Here is a 19,986-nt window from a genome sequence, read left to right on the forward strand (position 1 = left end):
TATATAATATAGAAAAGTCACAATCTGGAATAGACTTTAAATATTTTGACTAGTCAAATTACATAAAATCAAAAATAAATAAATTATTTGAGATAAAATTATAAAATTCTTAATATAATATTTTATAATTTACAACTATCTTACGATTAATCTAATTTAACATATATAACGTTTATTATAATATATAATTTATATCCTTAACGTAGGGTTAAAGCACTATAAGTTTTGTTTAAATTGTCACCTCAAGCGTAATAATATATTTTTTAATATACAAAACTTTTTTAAAATATGGTTTATATTTGAATTTAGGCTTCCGTGATCCATATCGTATGTGTTGATATATTTTTGGAGAAACCACATTAGAGATAATTCATCAACACATTTCAAACTATCCAGTGTGGTTCATCGTCACAACAAGATGGAGAATGAGATCACGACACCAGATTAAACAGAGAAACCAATGTAGAGACCCTTAATATTTTTAACTATATTAAACAACTAGTATTGAAAAAAAAATAGTATGTTAAAATTCACTAAGTCAAATTTTGAAAAATTAAATATTTAGATGAAGACTAAGTTACTTTTTTTATTATTAAAATATAAATCTACAGGAATAAAATCAAACTAATAAAATAATATTTTATTATATATAATCAAATATTTATATTAAATTATAAAATTAAATTTATCAATAAGTTATGATTAGATATTAAGTCAAACTTTTAGATTCACGAATTTAATTTATTTGAAATAAAATGCTATATGAAATAATATAAGTTATTTAGATATAAATATGAAAACAATTCAAGTAGCCTCGAGGGTTAGCTCAACTAGTCAAATAAGTGCCTCGCCGTTCGGGAGGTCACAGGGTCAATTCTCTCTGAAGCCCTTGGGGTTAGGCCTAGCTATTGGTCGTAGGGCTTGATACCCTTGATCAAGCTCAGATATTTCTGTGGACGTAACAGCCACCTAGTCACCCAGTGACCGCGGGTGTCCATGAACCACCAGAGAATAAAAAAAAATCAAGTCAAACTTAAAAATAAAATAAAAATGAAAATAAACCAATAAAATAGTTAGAATAATTAAAAAAAAGCAAAAAATTAAAGATAAAATCAAATAGATTTTTAGTCTAGGTATTAAAAAAATAAAAATAAAGTTATTGTCCAATATATATTATTTAATTAAATTAATTAATTAATTAATTATTATACTCATTCAATTTTTTTATTAGTAAATTTAATGGCCAAATAATAATAATAATAATAATAATAATAAATAATAATAATTTTTTTTAAGAAGAAAGGGTAGGGACCCAATGATCTATAATCTTCCATCCATCATGCTTGCTTAGATTGCAAGGCTTACTATCAATCTCAATGCCCTCCCTAAACTTTTGATGAAAGAAATGATCAGCCCTAGCAATGATCCGAGTCTCTTTAATGCAGATGTGATGTTTTGTCTTTTCCACATTCTCTGGTCCTCTCATGTTTTATATCTATTGGTTAGGATTAAATAATGATAAATTAGATTTAAAGCACATGTTGTTGGATAATATATTTCTTAATATAAATTTTATAATTTACAACTATCTTATGGGAATCTCATTTAATATATAAAAAGTTTATTATAATATATAATTTATACCTATAAGTTAGGGCTAAATCACTTTAAATGTTTGAAATAATATTGAGAGGGGGAGGGTGAATCAGTATTATGAGATCAATAAAACTTTTTCATTTCTATACTTAGATACATATACGCTACTTCATTCAAGGGAACCTGCGTGTATACGCAGCTGTGTCTAAAGCAACTAGCGTATATCCAAAATACTTATGATTCAGTTAATCCATTAAATGTTGATCTTTAGTTTGTGCATCAGAACTTCATTAACCATATGAACATTAAGCAGGTGCAGTAAAAACAAAATAGATCATCACACACAAGAAGCACACATGAACACCATGATATAAGGTGGAAACCCAATATGGGTGAAAACCACCTGCTGCAATTTGTTTCTATCTTCCTTTATTAAGAAACTTCTTTTACAATGTACTGGTGCAGTCCTTTACCAGCACGCAGGCTACAACCTGCAGAAGGCTACAACCTTCTCTCGTTCTCCAGACTCTCCTAGAAGGGAGCTCCAACCCCCTTTGCTCTTGTACTAGCTAAGATACTAGTACGTAGGCGCCGACCTACAATCTTCTCTCCTCCAGGTACCACGTTTCATACATTTTCAGACTGGATACTCCTGAAGCACAACACATAATCTGAAGGCCACGTTTCATCAAATTTTCATACTGGACCCATAAATATCATTGAAGCACAAAACAGTCAATACTAGCATCATCAATTTCTGAATCACTGAAACACTGAAACCCTGTCAATAACACAGTCACCAGAACACAGAGCAGATAACAGAACTCTGCCATAACCATCAAATCCATCTGCAACTTCAAATATTATCCTTCATAATGTATACGCTACTATAATGAATCAAACCCGCGTACATACGCGCTTTTTCCAAAGACAACCCGCGTACAGATCTAAAAATAATTTCTCATAACTTGCAGCTGTACCAGACATCAGTCATACTCATAACAATTATAGAACAATACATGCGTCAGTATGTAGATCTAGAATAAGAATCATAAAGATAGTTCATTTCAAACCATTTGATCCCGATCTCTCCTTAGATCTTGTTCTCCATCAACCGGTGCGATCCCTCCTTAGCTCAGATCAAGAAATGCATCATCAACCCATAACCTGCATCCTGGATCTCATTCTTCTTCAGATCTTCAAGACTTTTTCGAATCACATTGCCTAATGATCTTCTTCTCCTTTTATAGTCTTAGGCCTTGCTCAATAACACGGTCCAAAACCATAATAAATCAATACCAAGAGCCCAATACTTGGGATCAACACACTTGTCGAGATACCATGGTCCAAAACCATAGGTTCAAATACCGAGGACTAACTACCACGGACCAAAAGTAAGCTTTCCGACATGTATGCGCTTTTCCGTTCATGAAATTGCGTGTATACCCTACTTGATATATAGCGAACCTGCGTATACGCGACTTGGTATATAGTGAACCTGCTTATATACCCTACTTGGTATATAGTGAACCTGCGTATACGCGACTTGGTATATAGTGAACCTACGTGTATACCCTACTTGGTATATAGTGAACCTGCGTATATACTCTTCTTTCTTCATTCTTTGTAGTCTGATCATCAATTCTTTGCTACTGACCTGCTGCACTCTAATCTGTCATCTGTGTGATTTGCCATCAAGGACAACACTTGTCTCATAATGCCAACAATCTCCCCCTTTGGACTTGATGGCAAAGCTAACTTGTCACACTTAGAACTATCATCTGATTCCTTTGAGCTCTCCTCCATCAGTCACATCTGATATCTCTTCTGAAGATTCATCTAATTACAAATAAGTGAGATGTTCTTCTATGAGTGGGTTGCCATCAAGTACAACACATGCACCATAATGCCAACATTAAATTAGGTTTAAAGCATCAATTCAGGCAAGAGGATAATATATGCAGTCAAACAGAGAATGTACAGAGTTTGTAGGTCTTCGAGAGGGAAAGAATTGCAAACACGAAAGTTTGGTAGCAATCAACCATATTTTTATTCAACATGTTTTTACTCTCCTTTTAAAATTCTTCTCTCATATATTTGGGCATATTTGGAATAGGATTTAGGGTTTGTTTTGGGCATATTTGTGGAATGGTTTTTTGGGTTTAGTTTGTGTGTCTATTGTTTCACTTTACCCAAAAATAAAATAGACCGACTTCAATAATGCATCATAAGTAATGGCTATTTAATTTTTTTGGACATCTCATCTAGGCTCATAATTAGGTTTTGAATGAATGATTACTATATTTACATTCAAAGTGATAACAATTAACTCTATAAACTTAAATTTTTTTGAGGAATCGGCGGTGGCTCTGCAATTTGAACTAGGGTTTGAGTTAGGGTTTGGCCGCTGGTAACCATGGTGGGTCGTGGAGGAGGGAGTTATGCTCCCTCCTATAGTCAAGCAGCTGCGAACAGAAGCAAGGGAGCTGGTTTGCACCACTTCAAGAAACCACCGGAGGTGATAACTGAGGATATTAACACAAGAAATATCAAACCTCACGGATAGGAAGAAAATCATGAGGAAGATAGCAGGGAGAAGAGGAAATAGGGTAGCAGTCAGAAAATTGTACCTATGAGTGCGACAGGGGTCTGTAAACCCAAGTCGACCATTATTCCTCGGGTCGTTTTAAGTGACCCAACACTACAGGTGCACAAAGATCACATGGCAGAACACGCGGTTATATGCAAATTTATGGGGATTTGGCCGACGGAGAAGGATTTGCACGCATGGATAAGGAACCACTGGAAACCAAAGGGAGAAATAAACCTTCACCTTGGGTCCAAGGGCTTCTTTACGGTGGTGTTCATGAGCTTAGAATATAAAGACAGAGTGTTCGAGGGAGGACCCTATTTTTATGATGTTGTAGGCCTCTACATGCGACCATGGGTGATGAATTTTGTCCCAGAACAAGAAACGCTCACTTCGGTACTGGTATGGATATGACTTTACTCCCTTGATTTAGATTATTGGTTGTCGGAGTCTCTAAAGGCTATAGGCAACAAACTAGGGCATTTTATAAATATATCAGATGTGACTCTAGGAGGAAAATACACTTCCTTCGCCTGGATTTGTGTGGAAATGGACTTATTTGGGGCACTTTCGGATGAGATCATTTTAGAAGTGTATGATGAAGAATGGGTGTAGGCGGTGGACTATGAACATGTTCCATTTAGGTGTTGTAAGTGCCATGAACACGGGCACCTATACAAAGACTACCCATCAAACAAATTGGAGAGCAACACAAAAACCACCATAGGCAAAGATCCTGAAGGTTTCACTAAGGTGGGGGGTAAAGGGAAAGGAGGAAAGAGGTACTAAAAGAAAATCAAAGAAGTTGGAAACAACGGGGCAAACAGGAATCAGAGACTAATCCCACTGAGAAGGATAGGGATGCTAGCATGGAGGATATACCAGAGAACAACCAGCAAAAGGATGATCTACCGAGCATTGTGGAGCTCAGTAGGGACCATGAGATGACCCCAAGTGAGGCGGGAACAGAGGACCATGAACTGCAGGAGATTCTAGAGAGGGAGAACTTAGATCTAGAAAAGTTTCTGGAGTAGGGTATTACCAAAGGGGTTGACTCCTTGCCAAAAGAGGAGTTTGACAGGGTTCAATAGCTCTTCCTTTGGAGATCCCAATCGAAGGGTTCTAGAGTCAAAAGAAACCATGACAGCCAGGAGAATAGAGGGATGAAAACAATGGAGGAAACACCGGGGCACTCTTCCAAGAACCCGGGTAGGAAAAGAGGAAGAAAAAGACAGAATGAGCTACTGACCAAATGTGGAAAACTCATGATTAACTTAGGTAAGATGAGAGATCTCACCAGTTACTCCTTTACAAACCTTTCTTAATGAAGCTTACAACCTGGAACATTAGGGGCCTAAGAAGTAAAAGGAAACAAAGAAATCTTAGCAGTAGAATAAAATAAGAAAAACCAGATATGAGTATATAGAGGTTAAGGCAAATAAATCAGTGGGGGGGGGGGATTCTTATGCTTTGGGATCCCCAGAAACTTGGAATCTTGGATGTTGAAGTGTCCAGGAAGTATCTATCGCTGGTGATTCAACCTTTGGGTGATAAGGAGATCTACATGATTACAAATTTCTATGGTCCTCAAAAATTAGAACACAAATTCAAGCTTCTCACCTCGCTTGAGGAGCTGAGAGAGAGATATCCTAATATGCCCTGGATTTTAGCAGGGGATTTCAATATGATCAAATCTCTTACAGAGAAAAAATGTGGCACCAGAACACTAGACAGAGACTCCATTGCCTTCCAGAACTTCATAAATAACATGGGACTAGTGGATGATGAAACAATAAATGGCACTTTCACTTGCAACAACAAGAGAGGAGGGGCTTCTCAAGTTGCCTCTAAACTAGATAGATTCATAATCTCAGAGGACCTCCTTCTCACAGGCCTTGACATGTCAACTTTAGTCCTTCCCTTTTGAGGCTTGGACCACTGGCCTGTCCAGCTTGAAGCCACTTTTATGGGTACATCGAGGAATAGACCTTTCAGGTTTGAAAATGTCTAGCTCTCTCACCCTAACTTCACCATTAATATTAACAAATGGTGGGTGGAATATTTGCCCGTTCAAGGCACTAAAATGTTCATGCTGCAACAAAGACTTAAACACATCAAATCCAGACTCAAAGATTGGAACAAAAAAGAGTTTGGTAATATTTTTAAAGCCAAAAGAGAAGTTGAATAGAAACTCTAGGGGATTATTCAGATCATCATCACAAATGGTTTTACTGAGGAAAGGAAAACTCAAGGCGATTCTCTTTAGAAGGAACGGGAAGATAGGTGCATGCAAGAGGAGATTTTCTAGAGACAGAAATCGAGGGTGCAGTGGATTAGAGAAGGGGAAAGAAACATAAGTTTTTTCATAAATCAACTTTGGATCATAGGTCACATAACAAAATTTCAAAACTCAAATATTTTTGAGGAAAAGAGCTCGTCTCCCACAAAGAAATGGAATCTGTCCTAGTACAAAACTTCCTTAGCATAATAGAGGAGCCTCTCTTAGGCAGGTCACAATTCATTAACAATTTCACAAAGTGCATTCCCAAGATTGTAACCAGGGAAGACAATCAAAATCTTAACAGGCCAGTGTCTGAAGATGAGGTCAGTGAAGTTATCAATGAGATGCAAAATGGGAAAGCTCCTGGCTCAGATGGGTTCAATGTGGACTTCTTCAAAGCATGCTGGAAAATAGTCAAACAAGACATCCTTGATGTTGTGGAAGACTCAAGAAGATCCAAAACGGTTTTGAAGGCTCTCAATGCCTCTTTCATAGCTTTGATTCCAAATCAGGAAAAAGATATGACACTGGACAGATTCAAACCCATAGCTTTATGTAATGTGGTGTACAAAATTATTTCCAAAGTGATCGCTAACAGACTCAAGCCCCTTATTCCAGCTCTTGTCTCAGAGGATCAAACTGGTTATGTGGAAGGAAGACAGATTCTCAATAACATCATACATGCTCACATGGTGGTACACTCTCTTAAGAGCAATAAGCAAGCTGGTATGATCATATAGCTTGACCTAGCGAAAGCTTATGATAAGCTGAGCTGGTCTTACATCAAGGCAGTGCTAAGAGCTTATGGTTTCGACCACAACTGGATTAGATGGGTTATGGCCCTTGTATACATGGCTAGTTTTTCAATCCTGCTTAATGGCTCGCCCTCAAGAACCTTTATGACTTCTAGGGGTCTCAGACAAGGAGATCCGCTATCCCCCTTCCTCTTTGTGCTCATGATGGAAGGGCTAGGTAGAGCGATCAAAATGGAAAATGTTGAAGGAAGAATCTAGGGATTGAAACTTACCATAGATAGAGCTGCTTCAGCTCATCAACAATTTGTGGATGACACACTGCTGCAGGGTATTCCCATGGTCAAGGAAGGCAAAGCTCTTAAACAAATCTTGAACAACGTTGCTATGGCCACTGGTACAGAGGTAAGCATTGACAAACCAAAGGTTTTCTTTTTTAACATTGACATTACTATTCAGAGGAACCTTATCAGAATTCTAGGGTTTCAAAGGGATCAGTTACCTTCTAAGTACCTTGGAATGCCTCTTACGGACAAACCTCTGAGCAAGGGAGTGTGGGAGCCGGTAATTAACAAAATTCAGGACAAGACTAGGAAATGGACATGAATGTCTTTGAATTTAGCAGGGCATCTTGTGCTTACAAAGGTCGCCCTGTAGGCCATACCCATTTTCATGCTGTCAGCTCTTCCTACTCCTAATGGAGTTATGCAACAGATTAGGAATATTCAAAGAGATTTTCTTTGGGGCAAATGGGAAGAGAAAAAGAAGTTGGCTTTGGTAGCTTGGGAAAAACTCTGCAAACCTAAGGCCCATGGTGGTTTAGGGCTTCATGACCTTGAAACCCTCAGCAAAGTTTCGGGTGCAAAACTTTGGTGGAGGTGGCGAAGGAATCGACAACCCCTTGGGCCAAGCTTTGGAAATAGAAATATGCAAACAATTGGCAGGAGAGGGATCATATCCGAATGTCTGGGCTTATCAAGGGCTCCCACATTTGGAATCTTGCTTGGGAAAATAGAGCCATTTTCTAGTAGCACTACTTCTGGGAGATTCGAGCTGGGAACTTGGCAAGATTCTGGGAGGACAACTGGCAGAGGAACCAAACTTGTTTAGGGAAGAACTAACTGCTCTGAAGAATGACATTGACAACAAAGGTTTATGTATGGTAAGTGACTTCTGGGATCAGGTAAGGAACAATGGTAAATGGAGAATATGGAAGGATCTGGGCTATAGTGAAGAGAGCCCTTTGAAAGCTCAGGCAGGCTCTCTTGCTCTGGACTTGGAACAGAGGAATATTTTGGTATCATCCTCGTCTGACCAAATGAGATGGGGAAGAAACACAGAAGGTAACTTTAACCTCAAATAAGCTAAATGAATAGCCCTAGGGTTTGATTATCAAAACCCTGATAAGGTATGGAAGGACCTTTAGCAGCACCCACATTAAATGAAAATAAAGATGTTTATGTGGTTGGTTCAACAAAAGAAAATTCTAACTTGGGAAAATCTTCTGAAATGGGGTTTTGTTGGCCCATCTAAATTCCATCTATGTGGTTCACAAGAGGAGACGATGGAACACTTACTCAAGCTCTGCCCATTCACCTCTACCTTGTGAGATTAGGTGGCTTCAGTCTTCAGGAAAACTGATAGGGATAGACTCAATACTACCAACACTTTGAAGAATTGGAGAAAAGACTTCTCAGGCAATGAAATCATCAACAAAGCTTGGACTCTGGTTCCAGGCTTTGTAATCTAGGATGTCTAGAAAGAACAAAACTGGCTCAACCCATAACATTATTGCACAAATATTATGACAACTCAAAGACACTGTTGGAGCCCTTTTGGGGAGACCTCCTGAGGACCCTACTTTGCCCCAGGATGCTTGCATACTGCTGCAGTTGGGTCTCCATTCTCTAGTTCCCCAGAGCATAAACAAGGGTGTGAGCTAGATAACTGTTGGTAAAGACTTCTGGCAACCTCCTCCTCATGGTTTCTTGAAAATCAATATAGATGGAGCCTCTAAAGGTAACCCAGGGATGGATGGTTTTGGCAGGGTCATCAAAGATGAGCAGGGATGCATAAAGGATATCTTTCATATTCATTTGGGGACTGCCACTAATAACATGGCAGAGCTCATGGCCTTAGAGCAGTGCCTGGAAATATTGATCGAGTCAAATTTACACAATGCCATCATTGAAGCAGACTCTGAATTGGCTATCAATGCAGTCAAGAAGATATGTAATGAAAAATCACCTGGAAAAGTTTCAAAACATTGGAGGATTTTACAGGTCTTTCAACATATTCATTCCCACCTGCGAACCCTGAGAATGGCCAGCTTCGTTCATGTGCAAAGAAAATCCAATATGGTAGTTGATCATCTGGCGAATGAAGGAGTGCTTTGTAAGGAAATTTATAGCAGGTATTCTTGGGATTCGACACCCTCGGGGAAATTGCGTGATGATTGTCAAAGACAAGCGGCCAAAGACATGGAGCACTGCCATACCATGAGGAATGAACAAGAAGGAAGACTAGTGGAAGTAGGAGAAATAAGAAGTGAAAGTCATTCATAACCTTTGATCCCACAAAAATGCTTAAAACACAGCTATTTACAGGGGAGGGGCACTTGGTAAACATCGGGCTTGTTGGAAGGTCGCCAACCATAGATTTTGAAAACCTTCATCATCGAATGGCTATTGAGTGGGAAATTGATTGAAGGTTAAGTCTTTAAGCGGACTCGAAGATTTATCGATCAACGGTTCATAATCTCTATCGGATCCGTAAAGAGGGTAAAGATCATGCTAGTTTCCTATCCGATATCTCGGAGGACCGTCATATCAACAGGGGCCTAATCGTATGGATATCTTGTTCTAAAAGTTATCGGAGGTTAAGTCTCAGATCGGACCCGAACATTTATAAACCAATGGCTTATAATACTTATCGGATCTGTAAACTGGGTAAAAGGGGTGCTTGTTGCCGAGGCGATATCGTTAGTGACCATGGGATCTTACGAGATCTGGATCAAAAGGATATCGGGTCTCAACATGGGAGGAGGTTAAGTCCAAGAACAGACCCGAAGTTTTATGCATTGACAGTTTATTTTCCCTGTCGGCTCCATAAAGCCGGTAAGGTTCGCGCAAGTCTCTGAAGCGATTTATTTAACAATCGTTGAATCATTGGGGGTCTCATCAAATGGTCATCGGGTTGGATAATGGGCAGAGGCTTAGGTGTAAGATTTAGGTGTAAGGTTTCGGGTTTGTTTCGGGTTTTATAGATGGTTAATAATCAACGGGTTTGCCCTTGCTGGTCTTTAAACTTGTAAAGACATGTAACATATGTAATCTTTCGTGCAATTAATTAAAGGCTCCACTCTTATTTTACCAAAAAAAAAGATAACAATTAACTCTATAGTATTACAGATATATGAAGAATGTTACCAACATGTGAAGAAAATTTAAGGTAAAACATTTTTAAACTTTATATGCTTTTATAATTAACTTAGTTCTATTGGTTGCATGTAACCTGTAAAAGTTTCATTTATGGTGATAGTGAAATCTCAATTTCATCTGTGTTATAATTACTATGAAATAAAAGTTAAAACCCTATTCCTAGTGCACACACACATATATTATTCAAATCCACAATGTAATTTGGAAGTATCATAATTAGTAGAAGTAACAGGGCATGAAATTCAAAACCAAACTAATCATCATCATTCATAACTTGGGTCAAATTCATACCTGATTTCTAGTGACCATGTTGGTTAAATTACGTTTGAGTTTTAAATTTTTTTAAATTTCTGATTAATTTTTAAAAAAATAGTATAGATTGTAAATTTGGGATATCTCTCTCTCTCTCTCTCTCTCTCTCTCTCTCTATATATATATATATACATACATACATACATACATATATACATACATATATACATACATACATACATATATATGTATGTATGTATGTATGTATGTATATATATATATATATATATATATATATATATGTATATATATATATATATATATATATATATATGTATATATATATATGTATGTATATATATATATATATATATATATATATATATATATATATATATATATATATATATATATATATATGAGTCTTGAAATAAATCACATGCCTAACTTCTAACTTGAGCAACTGCGACTCAGGAACATCTAAGAAATCAAGATCACTCAAGGATCACACTTGACCTTGGCCACACTAGCTCTTAGTATGACTAGAGTTTTTTCCATGGAGTTTCGAACTAGTGACCTTTTCACCACATAGTTTCTTAACAAAGCATCCTATCACCATCTATTCTACGTCCTGTGGGTGCACACACACACACGCACACAATTTTTACCACATGATTTAACTTTCACTACATTACTATGCTATATTAAGTTTACAAATTTTGATATATTGATTTATAATATATATATATATATATATATATATATATATATATATATATATATATCTATATCTATATCTATATCTATATCTATATCTATATCTATATATATATATCTATATCTATATCTATATCTATATCTATATCTATATCTATATCTATATCTATATCTATATCTATATCTATATCTATATATATATATATATATATATATATATATATATATATATATATATATATATATATATATATATATATATATATATATATATATATATATATTGTGGTTCATGGTTTGTTGACGATGCTGGATGTCTCCAACATTGTAAGGGGATCTTCCCAATGTGAAGTCCCAAATAGACCTCCCACCATTGGTGTAGGAGTCCCATCCGGTCATATGGTCCGACCACCATTGGAATGGTCTTCCAGGATATACCTTAGTTACAGTTGGATATAAGATAATACAATGCCTCTTTGGGTCAACAAGATTCTGAGCTTTGTGAGACACCCAATGTAAGGTGTATAAGGAGACTTACATGGCTGGTGAGGGAAATGAGCCACCAATTAGAAACGCAATAGTACTATCCTAAAGGGTCACTCATAAATAATGAGAAAGACTTGTTGAGTACCTACAGATTATTCCACATAGTAAGCAACAATCATTAAAAACATAAAAACATTCATTCAATGATAGCCATAGCTAAGCAACAAATTAGTTCATTAACTTAGTATGTGAATAAAACAACATATACCATAAACATAACCATAATATTCCAACTACATCTATGATACATGTATGAAGGAATGTTGGCTCATTGAGCTTCTGATTATAAGTGTAAGATCCTAAGTACATTGTTACATGAATGAAACAATGTATCCAATTTCAGAACACAAATCCATGACTTGCTTCTCCAAAGAATAATATATCTCCTATGTAGTACAAGAGAAGCCATGGCCAAGCCTCCCAAAAGGCCATTTCCTTGATTATGAGGAGCTATTTATAACAAACACAATGACCTTTGAGCTTCCCATGACTCTTTGACTTCTATGACAATTCACATTCTAGCATGACTCATTACATTCCAATGTGTGGCTTTTCATATTCCACATGCGTCCCTTGGATTTCATTACATAACATTTACTACATAACACAATTTACAAATGAGACGATGGCCTAATAAGACAAAACTGCTAAAAGGACAAAGACTCGTTAAATATATAAATCATTTGCTTCTTCATGGACTTCGTTTGTGAAGTAAGTGTGCCATGCTTTGAACTCCTTTGCGGTGAATTATATTTGATCTAGCAAGTCCCCTTTGTTGTACATCTTCACCTCCAATGCCTCTGTTAATATGTTCTTGGAGCTTGACTCTACATTATTCCAAAACCATAAAGTTTCATGTGCACTTTGACTCGTGCAAAGGCATGCTGCTGAATAATATCTTTGGTTACCTCCAAGCCTTCCTGTTCCATTGCCTGCTTGATTTTCTCGATATATTCTCTGATCTCCTAGAAGATGACCCCCTTGCCTCTGATTGCTTCAAGAGATCTGATGGCAGGCATCCTATGTTTTTGTGTAAGAGACTCATACCCATTATGAAGTCGGTTGTAGGTAGCCATATTTATAACCGAATGAACTCCAAGATGTGAATAGTTCTGTAGGTGGTTTCTCAACTAAACTCTATCAATTTTTGTAGAAATATTATCCTTCTTTTCTAAATGTTGTAGAGAATCTGGATATTTGGCAATCCACTCCTGCATATGGTCAATTGCTTTTTTTGCTCTCTTCAGGAGTTTCACCACTTCCTGTGTATTCTTTTGAATTCAAATGAGAGGAGCCACAACTAGTTGTATAAAGATCATATCATCATATAGTCATGCCATAATATCCTCCATTGGCCCCAGCTCTTCTTGCATGTTCAAATTCCATTCCGCAACATTGAAGTTTTGTGATGACAACCGTTGGTTCTTCGTTGCAATATGTTCTACCTATCGCTTCACCAAAACAAGTTCTCTTCTCAACTTGGAATTCACCCAATAAGTATTTTGATTTATCTTGTGTCGCTGTAGTGAATGCAACATTTACTTCCATGACTTCCCTTGGATTTCTTCTAATGTTGGTAGTGATCACCCTCTCTGTAGACATTGAGACTATATTATGAAGATCTTGTGGGAAGTACTTATGCATTTTTTATATGATCCTTTTCTTCAGTTGATAAGACGTTACGTTGCATACATCCATGACTTGGTCTAATAGTGGAGGTGTAATCCCCATCTCTCTGAATGGAAGATGACCGCTTATGAGGGGATTCTCCCCTGGAGTACCTGGTTCTTCCTCCATTAGCTAGATGGTATCTTATTCCTCGAACTTCTCTTCTTCCAACTCTTGAGTCAACTTTTTTGCTTCCAATCTCTGTGCTACTTCATCCTCTTGGGACTGCCTTTATTGCTCTTCTTCTATCCTCCTCCTCTTTTCTTCTTTTTCTTCTTCTTATTGCTCTTCAAGAAACTCATCCTACTAGATCTTCCTCTCCTCTTCTTTTATTTCTCCTCTCTCTTTCTCTACTTGTATATCTCCTAAGATTAAGGGAACAACTTTCCATTTCTTGTTGTTCTCGTCTATTGAGGAAAATTTGATCCTTTTCTTGGGAGTTATTTTCCTTACTTGAGGTGTTATCTCCTCCTCCTTTTTCTCCTACAAATCTCAAGATGGTGGCTCGTGGGGTGAATTGGCCTCCAATAATGGACGTTTTTTCATTTTGGCATTGTACCAGTTCTTCATCTTTTCATCTTCGGCTTTGGACATTGATGAATACCCCATATTATGGCTGATCCTTTGACAATGTTGCCTGAAAATTCGCCTGGGATCATATGCATGGAAGTATTTTGTGGCGAAGTGTAGGTGATATATCTCTTTTATCTATATTTCATAGCATTGTGACTCGTTAATTCATACACTTTGATCCTCAATGGAAAGATAGGCCAAGGGTATTTTTTTCCTCTTGTGAAGAATTCCTAATAATCCCTTGTCCAACTAATTGGAAACTTCTGGCATGAACACTTTGTTAGTCACATATTGCAGCATAAGATGAGGGGATATCTGAAAACTGAAGAACCTGATGTATGTCTCCTATGGAGTTACAAACTAGTCCACAATATCTTCAAGATACTCCTTCACTTAATTGGCCATGTAAGGAGGTTTGATCTCAAAAATAATGTGAAAGGATACTACAAATAAGTGTTCAACTAATTTTTGATATACACCTATGAAGCTTAACTTGGATAACACCCTGCAGTGGAAGTAAACTGGGAAATTCTCCTTAGGATTCCAGTTCCGCTTCATTCTTAGGAACATGTACTATGCATAGAGTCTTTCTAAGAGAAATGCAGACATGTAGAATTTTGGTGCCTGCTTTGCTTCTAAAGATGTTTTTACCCATCCCATCTGATGCTAAAACTCAAATGATAGGATGCTTGCCCAATTGAAACCTTTTCCATGAGTCACTACTATATTGAGCATATATATCTAGTTCTCTTGGAACACCTCAATGTTCCTAAGCCCACATAACCAATAATACATAGTTATCAGGTACTGATACACATCCCTGAAAATATTCATCAGATACACTATGGATGAGCGATGATAGAACTTGGTTGGCTCTCGACACCATGTTTTGATAACATCAGTAGTTTCAAGGTTTCCCATCTTATGTAAAGTAATAATTAGCATATTCAATGGGCTTGAGCATCTTATAATATGTTTGCATGTCTTCACCAGTATAGGTGGTGAGCTGACTGTCACTCTTACTGTGTAGCATAATGTGAGAATCATCCATGTGTGTAATGATCCATTCAATTACTTCTACACATGGCATGACATGGAATCTGCATGCAATACTATGCATCCTGGACTTCTTAATGTTGATATATGCATGCAAATATTATAAGTCTCTAGGAAACCTCTGTTGCATGAATGTGTTGTATATTTTTCTCCAAGTGACATGTGTGCCTTTATCAATGAAGCACTGATTGTTTGCGTATATGGGAACATTGGGCCTTGTAACTTCTATATGTTCATTAGTGAATGCTTCTAAAAGTTATTTGGAGGTCACTTTGCAAGTGACGTGTCTCCAACAGATGACAACAAAGTGGCGATACTTGTATCATGAGCACATGTTTGGGCCAACACACTCATAATGATAGTATTAGCTTAAAACAACCTAAATATGAAACAATACTTGTAAATCAGTTCAAAGAACCATTATAGACGATAGATCATGAAAAAATGTGAATGAAAACCTAAAATAACTTGCATGCAAGAGAAAATAAACATGCAAACTAGGAGGGCATACTTTCAAAGCATGAAGGGGACATGCATGATCATTCGAGGCTTCATAGTGTGCTCATGCACTGAAGAAAGGAAGAAAAATCAACAAGGGTGCACTATCGTACCTTGAAGGGTTGAAGGGGTAGAAAAAATGGGCCTTTAGGTCTTCCCTGTGCAACCATGCACTCAAGGAGAAAAGGCGGGTGCATTGTCACACTTTGAAGGGACAAAGGATGAGAGAAACAAAGATTCGGGTTTTCATAATGCCCCAATGTGCTTAAGGCAAAGGAGGGCACACTCTCACATGCTGAAGGGTTGAATGAATGCTTCTTTTTGCCTTAGTGATGTGATAATGCACTCTAAGGAAAAGAGGGTACATTGTAGCACTCTGAAGGGTCGAAGGGAAAGGCTTTGTTCCTTTGTGATGGGCTCAGGAAGAAAACTTGGTCACACAGGGCACAATTTTCAAGGCTTATGGAGCTTCGAGCTCAAAGAGTGTGCTCTGCCTGCTAGAAGATCAGAAACAAGTATAAACAATAGAATTTGATGATCATATGCAGAGAAGAATGATCTGTAAGGCTTTATAGTTGTTGTCACATGCATGGTGGACGATAGAAGGTTTCAAGAATGTGAAGAGTTTTTTGGATGCGACAGTGTATTAACACTTGCAAGATGAAGATTCAGCAAAACACAACAAAAAAACTACAAAAAAAGTGGTCGACAACAAGAAAAGCAAGATTCGATAGTGAAATCATGAAAAATAGTGAAAATATTAAGCATGAAAACTTAATTGTTGCACGGTTGATGAAGAGCTTCTTGATTTCCTAGCTGTACACTAACCTCAAATGAAATGATTATGTAAAAAATGATTAACTGAGTTTATTTACAAACATTAACATGCAACACTGATTCATGCATAAGTGCCACTTTTTGTCACATGAAAGGGGTAGTTAAGAGGAGTTAAGGGGGCTCCTATTTTATAGGAGTGTTCCCTCATGCAACAAGTTGGCTCATGATTGCAATTGGACAGGGTGCATGTCTTCGACACAAAGGAGTGTCCCCAAGTAGGGTGCACTTCCTTAGCTTGAATGAATGCTCTCAAGGAGGGTGCACTCCTTCGACCCGAAGAAGTGTGCTCAACTCAAGTTCATGTCTTTGTCAACTTAAAGTGTGCTTTTTCTTTTGTGAGTGATTTTCTTGCTTTTCCCACTTTTGTGCGTTTTTTTAGCGTGCGCATGGAAAGAAGGCAATTTTCCAAGTCTAGAAAGATTGTGAGTTCACCTAACCATAAACTTACTAACTTAAACATTTCTAATGGTTAAGTGATGGAAATTAAGAAACACTGACTTAGGAGGATGCGAAATTAGGAGAAAACACACAAATAAAAAATTAAACCACATGACGACACAAGGGGACTTGAAACGTCAGTTGGTGTAGGCTTCACAATCGACATATGAAATTTTTTTGGAGGGTCGTTGTTGCAGCGAAAATATTTGCGACACACTAGGATAAACCCAACTTCTCTAAAATGGTTTCATTATAAGCGCAAAATTTCATTTCTATAGGAAGTATTGATTTGATCAATGAGTTAACTTCAACTTGCCACTCTACCCGGTTAAAGATATAATCTTCTCTATTCAACTACTCAATGTAACTCAAACATCAAGAAAGCCATATCAATATCTTGTCGATGTAAGTAAGGGTAATATAGTACGACAAAATAAAAACAATTAGAGTATGAGTTTTACATCTCTCGCATTGTTCCATTGCCAGTAGGCCTGGAAAGTACCCCGACGGAGTCGTTTCAAGAACACAAACGTTTCTTTGATGCCAGTGAGCCTGGATAGTATCTCGACGAAGTTGCTTGCTTCAAATATTTGTGCATGAAGCCTTTCTCTTCTTTCACCCTTTTATTTATTTTTCTTTTCATTTCATAGGACTGTGCATAGGCACTTATTATTTTTAACGGGCGGAAGAGGGATTCCAACTTATTGAGAGCAGAAAAGGTTGTTCCTTCAAAAATAGGTTTTAGACCTCTGATGGTATGATCCCTAAAAGTTTTCCCTGTATCCTATTATGCACTGATAGATAAGAAAGAACACACCATGCATAATAGGACTGAGTACGAGAATGATAATTCAAAACAGATATGGGTTTTAGGGTTTGATTACAACTTCCTAGTTTAAGGATCGTATTTTCCATCAGAAAATCATTGAATCAAAAGATGTAAACCAAATCAAGGAAGATGTAATGGATACGCTAATGGCTACGTGCTGCTACAACTTGCCTTTCACAAAATATTAGCCACAAAAGTCTTGAATTTCGAAACCGACTTATTCAAAGACAAAACAAACTGAAAGAATGAAACAAAAGCATGAGAAAAAGAAAATATAATGCAATGAATTTAGCTATATGTAGCCTAACTTTACCTAAACTAAACAATTCAATGCTAAATTATGTAAATTGGAACTTCCAATGCAGCCATAAAAGTTTCTTCCGACCTTTGGACCAAAATATGTAATCGTGAAGAATCAAAATAAAAGGTAGTGCAGTAAACAAGAGAACTGTGCAAGCAATTGCACTAAAAAATGAAGATAGGAAGTGCAAACACAATGCTATATCACGCTCAATTTCTCTACCAAATGAGGAATTTCACAACAACAATAATCATTGGGACTATGACCATATATGACTCGACAAAGTGCATGCAAGTACAGGCCATGAGACATGGGCCCAGACTAAAAGGACTCTTCTAATGAATCTGCAACAAGATCATGGAAACAACCTTTAGGGAAAGACATCCAAGGAAGACTACACAAGGAAAAATCGATGCCATAAGCGGTATTGTCAGGTTGACCATAATCCAAGTGGTCATGCATGTGGAATTCTTTGATGTATGATGTAAGAGATTCATTAATATTCTTCCCTGCTTCTACATTGCAGATTTGAGATTTTCTTGAAATGGGATGAAGTGGTGGAAGCTCAATAGTCAAATTAAATTTCCTTCCCCGAGGGTTGAAAAAATTTATGTGAAGAAAAAAATCATCCCTCAAGAGAGAGTCAACATACCATGTGATGACATGAGAGATAAAATTATGCAAAAGAATCATGAACTAACCGAAATCATAACAGTCATGGTGATAGGAACCTAACATAACCATCAACCTTAGCTGAAGTGTCCTACTCACTTGACTTAACTTTGAATTCTGAGAAAACATGATCAATTGGTTGTTAAAACATGATTCAATATTTAACTCATGAGATTCAACAAATGATAGAAATTCAATACTATTGAAAAAATATTCAATGATTAGAGTCTCACCTTCTTGATCGAAAGGAGGTATTATTGAAAGAAAATATTTGACGATCATTTCAGACTCCTTTTGAAACTGCTGAAACTCCACATCTTCACGTAGGAACAAAGATTCATCCATATTACTTGAACAACCATTACCATATAATTTAGAGATAAGAAAATCATTGGGGCCATGATCATCCAAGGGTTCATCTTGCTTAACGGGTGAAAGATCGATGGGGGGAATATTAAGATTTGAATATGGTTGATTGATGAGGTCAGATGAATCACCATCGGAGGAGAGATGTAAAAGAAAGACAAATTCTTTGTCCGCAAGATGGTTTTCTGATTCAATAATGGGCCTAGGTCCAACATACGGAACATCAAAGGGAGGAGGACATGGGACAAAGAACATACCCGATTCTTCCTTCAGATGTTGAATTTCTTCACGATCAAGATGATCCGATTCAAAATATTTCCTTGACATCTAGACTAAGAATTGAAACTTCTCATCCAAGAATTGCCAGTCCATGTCCTCATCCAGAAATTTATAGAAAAGGTGAAGGAACTGATCAACAAAATGCCCAAGAGATTCAGTCAATTCCATTATAAGTTGATCAATCTCATCAATAACATCCTAATATTTATATTTATCAAAAACTCGATGAATCTAGTTAACCAAGTGATTAAAATATGTGATAAAAGTGGTGGGTAGAGAATAACACCATTGCTTC

The sequence above is a fragment of the Pinus tabuliformis genome, chromosome 2_1, assembly GCF_031772625.1.
Source record: "Pinus tabuliformis cultivar Carrire ecotype Pingquan chromosome 2_1, CPIR1, whole genome shotgun sequence".
Taxonomy (NCBI): domain Eukaryota; kingdom Viridiplantae; phylum Streptophyta; class Pinopsida; order Pinales; family Pinaceae; genus Pinus; species Pinus tabuliformis.